This window comes from Petaurus breviceps, unplaced genomic scaffold (assembly GCF_028583685.1).
Source record: "Petaurus breviceps papuanus isolate PSGF00001 unplaced genomic scaffold, PetGlider_PUasm1.0 90842, whole genome shotgun sequence".
Classification (NCBI taxonomy): Eukaryota; Metazoa; Chordata; class Mammalia; order Diprotodontia; family Petauridae; genus Petaurus; species Petaurus breviceps.
The window spans coordinates 1,854,189-1,868,277 of NW_027187358.1; positions in this window are offsets into that span (position 1 = coordinate 1,854,189).

Consider the following 14,089-nt stretch of genomic DNA (forward strand, 5'->3'; position numbering starts at 1 on the left):
ATGAGTCTCAAAGAGTATAAACTATTTGACCATTATCACACAGCAAATAAAAGTGAGACATGGCATCCAAACCAAGACTCATCATTGTATTTACAATACAGCATTGCCTTTAAAGAGATGAATGCCAAACCCATGACTGATTTTCATCCATCCATCCATCCATCCATTCATTCATGCACTGGAAACTATCAATAACATTTTTTCCCTAGGAATATACAGGACAGAGATGGACCAGGGTCAATCATATTAAAGTTCAATGGAAAGTGTCATAAAAAAAAGAAAAACACCATTGTTTTTCTGCAAAACAATATAATTAATCCTTAGAAAGTAAAGACCTTCAGAGACTTAGATGGTTCTTATTCATTCATCTGCAGAGTGATGCAGACTTCTTAAAGTTGGAAGAATAGCAAAAAAAAATAGCAAAAATACCCCCAAACTAAACCATTATTAACTTGTAATCAATAATTTCTTATCAGTTATAAGACAATACAAAGACTGGTGTTGAATATTGTTTAAAGTTTTGTTTAACTGATAAAACTAACATTTTTCCTTCAAAGTATAGAAACACTGATGTTAGAAGAAATCCTACTCATTCTTTAGGATATGGTAATCTTATAAGATTTCATCAAAATTCCATTAAAATATTTTAAATATATTTTTGCTTCTATTAGGCCTAGCATTCTTGTTTTTTTTTTTGAGTTATTGATGAACTTTCATAATCATAGTGACATTCTGAGAAATTCCAGTTAGCGAAATTGTTAAATGGAAATGGAATGGCTTGGACCTTGCTACACATTAAACATGTTTAATATAAGTATCTAAAAGATGTAGATAAATATGCTTCAATGGCTTGGAGATTATCCATTGAAACTCTATGGGTTAATATAAAGAGAAACCTCAAAAAAACAGAGTTCATCAAAATTGCACTTAATAAGCAATGTTACATGTGGTTTTATGTTGAAGAATTATGGAATATATGTCAAGTTCTTGTGAACTCAGAAAAATTGTGCAACACAAATGACTGTAGTAAAAGGAGAACAAGTTTCTTATTAAAAAGTTATTTCTTAAATGTAAAAAAGTTGTAAGATTTATTGAATGCCAATACATTTCATTATTTGCCTTTGTCCTATTTAATTTGAACACCACAGTATATAATAAATATTGAGTTTCTCAAAAATACTTTTTTGATCTAACATATGGACAAATGCAGGTGGTCATGTTCCAATAATTTGGCAAATCCCCAGGAGTCAAAAGACAATCCTCACTTGGGGGAAAGAGAGCTTGGCTTGAGGGGAAGCAAGGAGACCACATGTTAAATGAAGGTCATCCTGATCTACAACCTGAAAACTGCAAAGAAACAATAACCAAAATATGGGAGGATCAGAACTTTCACTGATCAAGAGTCTATATCCATAGAATACTGGGAAAGTAGGAAGCTCATATTCAAGGAGCCATAAGGCTGATCTTCTGTCTGATCATCATCTGTTTCAGCAAAGCATGTTTCTTAATTCAGTTGGAGTATATATTCTCAGTCAACGGCTGCTAATTCCCTGTGTGGTCCTAGTGGAAGAGGAGAGTCCTGCTGACTCCTACTGGTAAAGGCATCCCAACCAAGTTGCTGGCCTATATAAACAGAGCATTTCAAATTGGAAGCCATTTTGTATACATTTCAATGGGTTGCCAAGACTAAAGAATTCAGAATTTAAGAAATACGTTTCAGATAGTGAGTCTTTTTTCCTTAGCTTTTGTCCTTTTGTCCTGAAGACAACAGATATGCATTACATGGAGATAATAGTCTAAGAATCTGCCAGAGATTTTGCTTGGTTGGCATTACCATGGAGAATGAATTCTAAACCATAATGAAATTTCAGCATAGTATTATTATGATTGTGTTAAGATTAAAATATCCCCTGCTAGTTCATGTTTTTTGTATCCTGCTAATGATATAACTGCATCCCCTAGGATCTATATGATTTTATTGCAATTTGCAGATATGTGAATACCATAGAATCATAGATTTAGTATAAGAAGGAGGATTATCGGTCATCAAATCTAATTCCTTCATTTTTCAGATGAGTGAATTGAGACACAGAATATTTGAGGGATTTGTCAAATGTCACTGCAGTGGCAAATTAAGTGTTAGAATTTGAACTCAGTTTCTTTAACACCAAATTCAGTGCACTTCTGTTCCACAATGAAATAATTTTATTCAGAAAGATCAAGAAATAGATTGATATACAACAAGAATAGAGTCATATTGTTTCCCCTTGGCTCAGTGTAAGGGGAAACACAATTAGAAAATATTAAGTCAACAAGTATTTATTAAATGCTTACTATGTTCCAGGCACTGTGCTAAATGGTAGACATACAAAGAAAGGCAATAGCAGTCCTTGTCCAATAGGAACTTACATTCTAATGGGAAAGGTGACATATTGATAATTAGTTACATGTAACATACAAGATAGAAAGATGGTCATCTAAGAGAGAAAGGCATCACAAGTTGAGGAATCTAAGAAAGACTTCCCACAGAAGGTAGAATTTGAACTGAATTTTAAAAGAAGGAATGGAAAATAACAGACCTGTGTGAGGGTACAGTGCATCTCAGTTGTGGAGAATAGCCAGTGCCAAGGGACAGTGCTGAGAGATAGATTATCCTGTTCAAGGAATTATAAGTAAATAGCTGGATTACAGCCTTGAGGGAAATTAAATGTAAAATGTCTAGAAAAGTAGAACTGAGTCAAGTAATAAAGAATTTTTAATGACAAACAGAGAAGATTATATTTGATCAAAGAAGTAATGGGCATCTGTTGAAGCTCAATGAGGAGGAGAGGATGACATGGCTGCATCAGCAAATTAGTGGAGAATGAGTTGGAATGGAGAATGGAATTGAAACAGGACAACCAAGCAGAAGGCTGTTAATATAATTCAGGCAGGAGGTAATGAGGTCCTGAACCAATGTGGTGGCTATGTAAGTGGACATAAGAGAACATATATACGAGATGCTATGAAGGTAGAAATTTGTCAAATTTTGGCAATGGATTGGATATATAGAGTGAATAAGAGTGTGGAGTCAAAGGTGATGCCAAGGATGGTGGTCCCTTTAACAGCAATAAAAAAAATTCTGAAAATCTAATTTAAAGATTATACACATTACATACACACATATATGTGTATATATGTATATATATGTTATGTACACATACAATGACATCAGTAAATATGGTTTTATTCTCCTTAAAATCTAAAATTTCAAATTCTAGTTTTCTAGTTTGACTTTGAGTAATTATGAGGGTTGCTATTTGGAATCATAGAATGTTTTGGTTTGGAAAGAATTTAGGACTCATCTAGTCCAGTCCCTTCATTTTATATTTAATGAAACTGAGACTCAGAGAAGGTTAAAAGATTTATCCATTTAGATCCTAGTTTAAGCTAAACTCACCCTGTGGATTACCTTTCACATGGATTTTTATTGTACATATATGGAGTGGTTATTTCTAAGAGAACTTAAATAATAAATGACATTCTTTTCCATTTATTTCCAGAATATTTATTTTCTAAACTAAACTGGCCTTCTTGTTATCTGAGAACCTTGAGTAGAGCTATTTTAAGTAAAAGGGAGAGTAAAAGGACAAGTTTTTATCTCATGTTTTTACTCACTGGAATTGGAATTCAAAAAGTGCTGATAAACTTTCTTCTCTTTAACCTTGCTTTATGTAATTCCTCAGGAAGGAATCTTAGTACTTCCTGTTGGACATGTACTTATCTAACCAAAGTTTTCATTTTCATGTGTGAAAATTCAGCCTGAGTACCAAACAGAATGAAAAGATAGTGTGCTCATATGCATTTGCCAAATCAGGCTTTGATTTGCACTCTGCTATACCCTCTCAGCTGCTATCAGGATTCAATGTTCTTTTTTGGCCTCCTAGGAATTAAACTTTTCAAACTGACCCCTTTATTTTGCACAGGACAATTACCAGGAAAACCAGGTGTTTGTCCAGCTAGTATAATACTGTCCAAATAGCGATGGGTTTTAGAAAGAGATATTAGTAGGATAAGATAATTAAATATATTTTTCTAATCCCATGTTTATTTCTTGTTCTTTTTGTAACAAAGTACCAGCAAGGTGAGATAATTTGTTTGTTTGTTTACTTTTTTCCTATGGGAAGCTATGAGAAATGGATCACTTAGTTAATGAGATATATATTTGTGTCAGCTACTCTGGCAATCAATAAGGTCTATAATTATGTATTTCTTCAAAAATCAAATTATTAGTGGTATCTGCAATTGAAGACTGAGACATGGAGAATTGCACAAAATGAATTTATTGCAATATAATGCATACAAATTAAAAACCTCACACACAACTGTTTTCTTCTCAAGCAAGACCTAAATCATCTTTGCTACCTTAATGCCATTTGGGTTTTTGTGATTCTCTTTACATAATAAGAATCCATATCTGAGATTGTCTTTCAGTACTGGGATAAGAATGAAGGGGGGTGTGAATGTTACTTCTAAAACACTTTTGAATATCAATATAAAGTTACTGGCTATTAACAAAATTCTAGTATAAATTTGGTTGAATGAAAGTCTTAAACTACATGTAGATGATATTGTAGCCTAGTACCATAAAAGGGAAGCACAGTGGAAATAATTCTGGACTTTGAATCATGAGATTTGAGATTGTGCACTGCCTTAGACATTAATTGACTGAATGAATGTAGGAAAATAGTTTAATTTATCTAGACTTCAGTTTCCTCACCAGTAGAATGAGATAATAATGTTTGCATTACCTGAAAACATAGTTGTAAGGAGTATTTTGGCAAACACTTAAGCTCTGTGTGGATGCACATTATTGTTGTTACAACAGGAGTAAGGGCATCAGATTTGATGGCATGTTAAGGTCCCTTTTATTTCTAAATATATGATCCTATGATTCCTCTTCTTGACTAAACTCCTTGGCAGAGTAATCTGTATACTAAATGCCTCCAATTTTCCTATTCTCTTATAAACCTTTTGCAATGCAGCTTCCAATCTCATTTTTTTTTAAATTGAAACTTCTCTCACTGAAGTTAGAAATGATCTATTAATTTCCAAATCTTTGATCCTTTTCTCAGTCCTCATCCTTGTTCTATAACTGCTATATCTTCTAAAACTTCTATATCTCCTATCACCAGCATTTAGCACAGTCCCTCCCATATCAGAAGTCCTTAATAAATGTCTTTTGACTTATTGATATTATTTATATATTTTCAAAATTAAACATCTTTTAATAGCATGAAAATCTTTCAGAACATTACATTTTACATAAATATTAGTCCTGTGCTCCTACATTATAATAACTAGTATCTCTTGATACTAGATCTGGCTAAAATAGTTTGGGATTCTAGGCGTTTTCCTTTGTTTATTTCAGGAGCTAGGATTGGGCCATTTAGAATGACTCGGTGAGACAGAATTAAATTAAGGGGAGAAATGTCATATATTTTCAATTGGGGATTACCTTCAACTCAGTCCTCTAGCTGGAAGTTGGTTGGCTACTTATAATTCACTTTTTTCTTGCTTTTAGTATACCTGCAAAAGTCACACCATTCTGAGAGTTGGGAAATATAGCCAGAGGGAGCAACTTTAGAAATTCTTAATCTCAACTACATTTTTTTTTTATTTTCCAAGTCACTTTGAGAAATCCCTTAACCTCTCTTTACTATAATTTCCTCATTTAAAAATTTAAGATAGGCCTATCTCATAGGAGCATTTGGAATATCTTACAGAAATAATCTTAAAAGTACCTTGCCAAATCTGCATAGGCACTAAGCAATATTACATGTGTGATTTGAAAGACAAGAAGCTGTCTCCATGGGGTTGCAACAAAACCTAGAGTGGGAAAGAGGTCTCACTAAGCCATAACTAGACATAAATGCTAATTCAGACATCACAAGGGAGATGTACAAACAAAGCTATTACAGATGTTGCAGCGCAGCCAAAATGGAGGAGCAGGTAACATGTGTTACTTAGAGTTAGACAGACAAGTTAAAATCCTTCACTGGAATTTACTAGCTGAGTGATGATAGGTACGTCACATAAACTTTCTTAGACACAATTTTGCCATCTATAAATCAGAATAACACTACTGTGCCATTTACTTTATGTGACTGTTGTGAAGACCAAAGAAGATAATGTATATAAAGCATTTTTTTAACTTAAATGCCAATTGTTGTTATTTGGATTTCCTTTTAAGCTATATTCAAGGAAGAAGGTAAAGATAGATCATTTCCTATCGACATAATACACATGTGAATATGTACACATGCTTATGTATATGTAAATTTATGTGTATACATGTATGCATGAACCTATACATAAGACGCACAGGCATCCAGAAATCTAACTACACAGAACACAAAGGCTTTCTTTTCATTTGCTGACATGGGAGAGAAATAAGTATTTGACTATGTGTTCAGCAACTTTATAAGACTTATCTAAAGTTGATGGTTTCCTGAAAGCATAAAAACTGAGGCATGTATGACCCCTGTATTTTTTTTTCTTTTCCTTCTGTGTTCACCAGAGTTCATTCCAAGGAAAATTGTCTGAAGCCTCACACTTCCCCTAGGATTTCAGAAAGCCTGCAAAATGTAGTTTCTTCATTTACTTGTCTTTGAATAACAAAAAATGGAGACCTCCTTACTTCTCCAGCCTTTATAAAGGTTTAATATGTCTCTAGTAGTCTGTGTTTTGGGTCAGCAAGTAGTCAGCCTTGGTAGTTGCCAGACAGTTGTCTTATGTAAAGACCCTGTGCATTTCAGTTGTTACACATAAATCCCAGAAGGGGGGCAATTATATATGCACATAACCTCCATAAAACTGTGATATATGTATATCATATATATATATATATATGATCTGGAATAAGAATTAGAATTCTACAACTGTTTAATCAAAATTTTAAATTAAAATTTCCCCCTCTGTTATGTAGGGGAACTTGAATGTGCAGATTGGAAGAATGAATCAAGCACCTAGGGTCCCCTTTAGATCAGAGAGGAGAACTTAAATTTAAAGTAGTGCTCAAACAGTTGTAGAACTTCAAGTGATACTTCAGGCAAATATATAAACACAAGATCATATATTAAGTCTCATCTACCTATTTCACTGAAGAATTAGTTGGTCATTATCGGTGTTTTATTCTTAATAATTATCATCCTATCCCAAACCCTCATCATCTCTCCCTGGACTATGGTTATAGCATCCTTACTAGCCTCCTTAACTCCAGTCTCTCCTCTCTCCAATCCAATTTCCAAAATTATATTTAGCCTCCCTAATTCAAGAAGATTCAGTGTCTACCTACTACCTCTATAATAAAACATATACTCCAGTACTTGATATTTAAAATCATTCATGATTTGGCCTCAATCTTCCTAGTTTGGTTTCATATTTCTCTACCATATTTGCTCTATATTTCAGCCAATGTAAGTTATTTGTTGGTCACTGTACATGCCATTACATACCCTACCTAATGTCTCTGAAAAACTCTCTCATTAAATTGTGAAATGCTTTTTCTCCTCAGCTCCATTTCTTAATACCCCTATCTACCTTCAAGAATCAGCTCAGCTAAGATCTTTCTTTAATTTTCCAGCTGACAGTACTCTCATCACACCCCAAATCATTTTGAATATATTGTCTTTATTTTTTTTTGGAAATATGCTAATTCTTTCCAGTAGAATTTTTGGTGGATAAAGAGTCTTTATATCACCTACCTGTAACGTAATGCTAGACTCATAGAAGACACTAAATAAATGCTTGATGGATCTTAATAATGTCATTTTCTGATCTAAATGGCTATTTTCTTATGAGCCTTTTATGATGTGCAAGCATCATTATCCCTATTTCACAAATAAGGAGACTGAGGTTCATAAAATATGAATGACTTGCCAAAGATACTTCAGTTCTACTGTACAGATATTACTACATCATAAACATCATCATAATTTTAGAGGTGGAAGGAATCATTATGATCATTTAGTACAAACCATTTATTTTTCAGATTTGAAAATTCTTACTTCCAACTTTTCAAAGACCTCGGTATTAACCAGATTGAAATTCCCTAGAAATAAAAGTTTTAAACATACAGAGGAGGAGGGTTTTTTTTTTAACATAGATTAACTCAATGACTAGCAGGAAAAATAATGTTTCAGGTTATATCGTCCTTATTTGTGGTCCAGTACCAGGTTTCTTAAAAGGAAGTTTAAATTTTCCTTGATGCAAAGTCTGCCTGCCAATTTTCGAACTCATTTTTTTACTCCTTCCTGTCTTCTTGAGGATAATCCTACTCTTGACTCTAGTATAGGATTTCCCCAGAAATAGAATAAGTAAAAAAAGTTACCTAATGTATAGATATAAATTGGATTTGGAATAAATACTTTATTCCCACATAGAAAAAGGAAGGTGCACACACACAGATGCACAAATGTGTTTTCACACATACACAATCACATTGTGCATTGCAGAATTATGAGGACAACATTCAGCAACTTACAACTATTCAAGCATTGAACTGAGAGACTAGTATCCACGAAATATTTTACTTTTCAATGTTACTAATTAGTGATATTTTACCTACATTGAACATAATTCGTTCAAATGTCAAGCAGGAAATTCTGGCAGGTTTTCTCTTGCTCTGAATTCATTGCTTTACTTGCTGCTAAGCCAGGAAATTAAACTTTTTCCTTGATTCTTCCTGTTTTCACTATAAGTGCAAACACAACCATGTCCAAAGACACTGCCCTAGAGAAAGCAACTATTGAATTAAATAAATCCAGCAACAGAATACAACAAACAAATAATTTAAAGCAATCCAATCAAAAGTATTCTCAATAGAAACAGAAGAACAGGGAAGATAAGCAATTTGTCCAGGGTTGTTTGGTTGCTTGTTTAGTCTTAAAGAGGTCCAAAATGACAACACTGTGCTACGATCAAGGGACAGTGTGGCTGCCTGTGGCTGATCAGACTAATGTTAGTTTGAAAAGTTCTACTACAGTTCTATTTCTGTTACAAATAGTCCACATGAGCATTTAGAGAAAAGATATATCTAAATTTTCAGATCTCATATTTTCTTTTTAGTTACTGCAATTCTACTTCGTTCATAAAGCAAGCACCTAGTTTGATATAGACATGCCATGCTGGTTGTCTATGCCAGTGTCTCCCATATTACATAATCTATTCCAAAGCTATTCAGCGAGGTCTTGAGAGTGTCCTTGTATTACTTCTTCTGACTTCTATTTGAGCACTTGCCTAGTGTTCTCCATAAAATAGTGTTTTAAGTAAATGCATGTTTGTCATTCAAACAAACTGTCCATCCCATTGGAGTGTACTCTCTACAGTCAAGTTTTAAAGCTTGGCAGTTTAGCTTTAGAAATGACCTGAGGGGCAGCAAAGTGGTGCAGTGAATAGAGCACTGAGCCTGGAGTCAGGAGGACCTGAGTTCAAATGCGGCCTCAGACACTTAACACTTACTAACCGTGTGACCTTGGGCAAATCACTTAACCCCAATTGCCCTCCAAAAAGCAAGAGAGAGAGAGAGAGAGAGAGAGAGAGAGAGAGAGAGAGAGAGAGAAGAAATGACCTCAGTGTCTGGTACCTTATCTTGCCAGTTGATCTTCAGAATCTTCCTAAGACAATTCAAATAGAAGTGATCCATTTTCCTGGCATGGCACTAGAGTACTGTTCAGGTTTCACAGGCAACCAATGAGGTCAGCACAATGGCTCTGTAGACAATCAGTTTGGTAAGCAGACTAATACCTCTTATCTCCCAAACTTTCCAAAAAAAAAAAAAACCAAAGCAAACTTAAAACAAAAACAAAACAACACCAATAAAACAACTAGTTGAAAGAACTAACAACTTTAAGAAAGTTGCAAAATATGAAATAAATCTACATAAACCATCAGTCTTTCCATATATTCCTAACAAATTCCAGCAGCAAGAGACAGAGAAATTCCACTTAAAATAACTGTAGAAAAAATATGATACTTGGGAGTTTACCTGCCAAGACAAACCCAGGGACTATATGAATACAATTACACAACCCTTTCCATGCAAATAAAATCAGACCTTACCAATTGGAAAAATATCCAGTGCTCATGGATAGGCCAAGTCAATATAATAAAATGACAATACTACCTAAAATAAATTACTTATTCTGTTCCATATAAATCAAACTGCCAAAAAATTATTTTCTAATGCTATAAGAGCAAAATTCACCTGGAAGGAAAAAAAATGTTCAACAGTGTTAAGAAAACTGATTTTTTTTTTAAAGTGAAGCAGTAACCATAATAATCTCTTATTGGGTAAGAAATAGAATGGAGGACCAATGGCACAGATTAAGTACCTAAAACACAGTAGTAAATGAACATGTAAACTAGTGGGATAAATTCAAAGATCCAGTTTTTGGGAGCAAGAAATCTTCATTTGTCAAAAAATTGCTGGAAAAACTGTGAAACAATTTGGCAAAAATCTAGACATTGATCAACATCTCACACTGTATATAAAGATAAGATCAAAATGAATAAATTATTTAAATCTAAAAAAGTGATATTATAAGTAAATTAGGGGAGAAAAGAGTATATGTCAAATCTATGGGAAGATTTTATGACCGAATATGAGATATAGAAGATCATAGGACATGAATGATTTTGATTACATGAAATTAAAAGTTTTTACAGAAACCAAACTAATGCAGTCAAAACTAGAAGGCAACAAGAAATAGGAAACAATTGGTGACAGCAAGTTTCTCTGCTAAAAGCTTCATTTCTCAGATCTATAGGTAAGTGAGGTAAATTAATTGAAAAAAAAAAAAAGAACCATTCCTCAATTGGTAGTCAAAGGAAATGATGAAGTAGTTTTCAGAAGATATCAAAGCCATCAACAGTTTCATGAAAAACAATGCTCTAAATCATTATTGATTAAAGAAATGAAAATTAAAACAACTCTTAGGAACCACCTCACAACTATCAGATTGGATAACACAACAGAAAAGCAAAATTATAATTTCTGGAGATGTTGAAACTTGGGACACTAATGTATTCTGGGTGAAGTTGGGAACTGGTCCAAACATTCTGGAGAACAATTTGGAACTATATCCACAGGATTATAAAACTCTGCATACCCTTTGATCCAGCAATGCCACTACTAGGCATACATCCTAAAGAGATTATTTAATTATTTATACAACAATATTTATAACAGCTCTTTCTGTGGTAGCAAAGAAATTGAGGGGATTCCCATCTGTCGGGGAATGGTTGAACTAGTGGTGGTATATGATTGTACTTGAACACTATTGTGCTACAAGAATGATGTGCATGATAGTTTCAGAAAAGAACTTGAGAATTCTTTCACAAACTCATGCAAAGTGAAGACAGCAGAACCAGGTGGACATTGTACACAGAAACAGAAATGTTGAAAGAATGAACAATTGTGAAAGACTTAGTTCTCTGATCAAAACAATGACTCAAGACAATTGCAAAGAACACTAGATGAAAAATGCTATCTTTTTTCCAGACAAAGAACTTAAGAACTGTGAGTGCACACTGAAATATTAGGTTGCTTTATTTTTTAATACAAACATGTCTAATACAAAAATATGTTTTGCAGGATAATCAATATCATATTGCTTGAGCTCTCAAGGGAAGGTGGAGGTGTAGGAGGGAGAGAATTTGGAACTCAACATATTTTTTAAATGAAAGTTAAACTAATTAAAAATAAAATAAAACAGAATCTCCTTCCCATATCTCTACTTGTTGAATTTTATATATGTTCAAGGCCCAACTCAGGCACCACTTCCTTTAAGAAGTTTTCCCTAGTTACCTTCACTATAAGGGACTTTTCTCTTCCCAGAGGCTTTAAAAACATTCTTTTCCAGCCTCTTCTATGTATTTACCACAATGTAACATATCATATTTACCTGTATAATTGCACTATCCCCCTGTATAACACAAGCAACAGCGAATTCTAAACTTTTCCGGGCCTGGTCTATGTCCATCCCCTATTTTACTATCTTTAACATACACACATATACACACATATGACAATGTTTGTGGAATCAGATGGATTTGAAAAAATATAATAATTAACATAAACTGAAACTAGTTTTCAGTCATGGTGATAAATATACATTTGTTTATCCAGTCTCTTTTGTGACAAACTGATAACCATTTACAAGTTTATGGAGAAGGACTGAAGAAGAGAAAATTTAGAGAACAGTGACAGTTAGTTAACTTAGTTACCATGCACTAACAGACTCAGAATCCTCATGGGAAAATGTCATCTTAAGCTTCTTTTAAACATAATGAAACTACAATGAAAGATTATTATGCCAAAGCTATTGTTCTAAGACTCTGATATTAGAAACCTCATAGATTATGGTTATTACTATAGGCAACATTTCTAATGAGCTCTAACTCTGAGAAATACTAGTTCTCTGGCTAATTTAGTCAACTCAGGGTGAACTTTTCTGACATATATGTCAGCTAAGTTTTAATTAGATTAACCAACCAAATCTTCTTTAGGTAACATCCCACACACAAATTCTTAAAGAGAACTATTTAAAATAGTTTCAGAGAAAGCTATTTTTCTTATAGGCCTCCTGGGGCAAAGGTCACCTTAACCTATTTTTTTTTCAAAAAGTATATGTGTGTATATGCACACACACACTTATACATATACGTGTATATATACAAGTACACAGAGGATAGGGAATACATATTAGTATAGTGCCAACCATTGTGCTCAGTGATTTAGTAATATTATGTCATTTGATCCTGGAAACAACCTTATGAGGAACATACTACAATCGTTCCTATGTTACAGATTAGGAAAGAAAGGCAGATGAAGGTTAGGTGACTTTCCCAGGGTCACATAGCTAGTATGTGGCTAGGGATGGATTTGCACTCCAGTCTTCCTAACTTTAGTGGTAGTGCTTTACTTACTATGTCACCAGCTACCTCCATCTACACATGTATGAAGGTATACTATTCAACTAACTGTCCCAGAGAATAGAACAGTTGACCTGGAGTCAGAAAGAGTTGGATTCAAATTTGGTCTTAGATAATTTATTGATATGTGACCCTGGATGAGTCACTTAACTACTGTCTGCCTCAGTTTCATGGAATAAAAAGAGCACTTACTTTCCAGTGTTGTTTTGATTTTCGAATGTTATTCACAAAATATTTGTAAAGAGCTAAGCACAGTGTCACACATATAGGAGAGTCTTAATACATAATTGCTCCCTTCTCATTTCATTACCATATACCACACACACACACTCACACACATTGTAAAAATAGATACATATTTAATTTATATAGTATATGATTTACCTTCATGTGTATATGTATTTATGGTATGAACATAAATAGCATAGTTATAGCTAAGCATATACACACAGATGCATAAAACTCCTGTTCTTTTTGGCATTTAGAACTGCTCACAGTATGACTTCACCCTATTTTTCTAGACTTTTCACCATGAAATTAAATCTCACATGGAATGGCTTCCAGGTATTTCTCCATTCTTGTCAACCTCCTCTGAATATCCTCTGGCTATCCAGCAACTTCACTCAACCTTTTACCTAAATTGAACTGAGTGTGCCAGGTGTGGTTTTACCATGACCAACTTTATCCTTGATACAAAGCATCTTTAATGCAGCAAGTTAATGAATTTTGAATTCTGTTGTTTGCCATCTACTATGAAGAAAGGAGCTACAAAATGCTTTGATTAAATGACTGCTTATAGCAATTATAAATCCTTTAAATATAAAACTAACCCATGTCTCTGTAAGATTTCATATGATTAAAACTCCAACAAAAATCATGGGGGAAGTAATGAAAATATAATTTTCTTCATTTTACAGATAAGAAACTTGAGTCTCAGAGAATTAAAGTACCTGGCACAAGATCTCAAGGTTAGCAAGTGGAAGACCTAAGCCTCAAACTTCCCTATTTATTTGAATTAAAGATATAAATTCTTTGGGCTACTTATCAAGCTGCCAAGTCTGCATGACTATAAATTTAACCACAGAAACATGATACTTGTATTTATTTATATTAT